Here is a 2,136-nt window from a genome sequence, read left to right as displayed (position 1 = left end):
TGTGTTAGTGTTAATATACTATGGTATGTGTCATTGTGTTATTAACATAATGTTAATTGATGTAATAATGATGCCGATAATGCACCAATGGCACTGGTAGGTCTCTTGTTCAATATCCCCAGGTTCTTTGATATTTTCAAGAATGAAAATATTAAATAAAAAAAATGCTCAGGATGGGAAAGTAGAAAAGTTTATTGGAAAGTAGAAAAGAAAAGGAGCTCCCCTGTCAGGAGGAACTTTGTATAGGACTAAGAGAGTTATGGCTCTTTTTTGGGACTTTTTAACAGGAAAATTGGGACTTTGTGTTACAGGCAATGCAGGGAAGTTAAAGATAAGGATTTTCTGGACCCCTTTAAATGAAAATTGTCACAGAGGGTGAAAGCATCTAACAGCTCCTTGTCTGGCCATTTGTTTTAGATATTTCCCATAATCTTGCCTCCCTGTGAACTTAAGCTCTGGTGATGAATTTTTTTTTTTAAACACAGTATTAACTTTATTTAAGTAACAAAACCCTTCCAGCAACACGTAACTTAGAAAGCATTTCAACCACTGCTCTGTTTGGCAGCCAGTCTTTTGTCTCTCTCTTCAGCAATGGTGAGGCGGATGCCTTTTCCTCGGGGAAGAGAAATCCATGGTTTGTTGCCTTTGCCAATAACAAAAATATTAGAGAGGCGGGTGGCAAAGCTATTGCTATTGGCATCTTTCATATGGACAACATCAAAAGAACCGGGATGTCTCTCCCGGTTGGTGATCACACCAATTCTCCCCGGGTTAGCACCGCCGGTCACCATGCACAGGTTTCCAGGGTCAAACTTGATGAAATCAGTAATCTTGTCGGTCTCCAAATCAATCTGAATGGTGTCGTTCACCTTGATGAGGGGGTCAGAATAGCGAATGGGAATGGTGCGAGCATCGTGTGTCACCAGGTGAGGGATTCCTTTGGTGCCCACAAAGATCTTTCTCACTTTGCATAACTTGTACTTGGCCTCCTGCGGTGTAATGCAATGAACAGCAAAGCGTCCCTTGGTGTCATAGACCAGACGGAAATTCTCTCCGGTTTTATCAACGCTGATGACATCCACGAAGCCTGCAGGGTAGGTGACATCAGTGCGGACTTTGCCATCTATCTTAATGAAACGCTGCATTCAGATCTTCTTCACTTCATCTCCTGTCAGAGCATACTTCAGCCTGTTTCTTAGAAAGATGATGAGTGGAAGACATTCTCTGAGTTTGTGGGGCCTGGTGGATGGACAAGGAGCAAACACCCCCGTCAGTTTATCCAGCATCCAATGCTTTGGAGCTGCCACACACTTCAGATGCTTCTTGGGACCACGAGCCATGGTTGCACTAGGGACCAAGGGCTATTTTCAAGGCGACTCCTTTGCAATCTCGAGAGGAGGCCTCAGCAGGTGGCTTCTAGGCGACGCCCATCGTGGCCACAGCTCGAACCCGCTCAGCCTGAACCACCTCCTCTGGTGATGAATTTTATGATGAATAAGTTTTAATTCCCTGTTTATCAGAAGAAGCCCAGGAATTTTCACGAAGTCCAAAAACCGGGACTGCTCACAAAGGCTGGCAAGGATAAACTGAGGCCTGCTCTTTCATTTCCCCTTCTGAGGTAAAGCCCTGACTGCATCCGGAAATGGGGCATCAAGTCTATAGCGCTTCTTCGTGCTGACTGTGGGGCATTGCTCACACAGGGGTCCATGCATTGAGGGATTATTAGGAAGAGGGATGCCTGGAGATTCACAGTAACAATGCCTCAGTTGCCTGCATCCATGGTTCCGTATTGATCACCATCTGTAGTGTGTGGACTCAACCTAGAGGAAATAAACCTGACAAGAAACTGATAAGGCCTGGTGCTGTCAGCTATGATAAGCAGAATCCTGCCAAGGGACTGACAGGGGCAGGACCCAAGTGAGCCAAGACCAAGTATTTTCCATGAGAGTAATTTCTGAGAAACCTATTCCCAGTACTGAAAGACCTTGTTTATAGGTTGAAAATTGATTTGGATTTATCTAGACTTTTTCACCAAGAAACAATGTTTCCTTCCAAACATAGTACACACAGGATGAGCTGAAATGACCTCATGTAATATTTGGAGATAAAGGGCCAAATTTTTTCCAAGTATATAGG

General features: G+C 44.1%; 1 pseudogene; it reads right to left on the bottom strand.

Annotated features, from left to right (window-relative positions):
• Positions 1–492: 492 nt before the first annotated feature.
• Positions 493–1,401, bottom strand: LOC129402233 (40S ribosomal protein S4, X isoform-like; annotated as a pseudogene).
• Positions 1,402–2,136: the final 735 nt, after the last annotated feature.

Source organism: Sorex araneus, chromosome 2 (genome assembly GCF_027595985.1).
Source record: "Sorex araneus isolate mSorAra2 chromosome 2, mSorAra2.pri, whole genome shotgun sequence".
NCBI lineage: Eukaryota > Metazoa > Chordata > Mammalia > Eulipotyphla > Soricidae > Sorex > Sorex araneus.
Note: the sequence above shows the minus strand (reverse complement) of the source record. Positions and strands in the feature narration are given on the sequence as shown.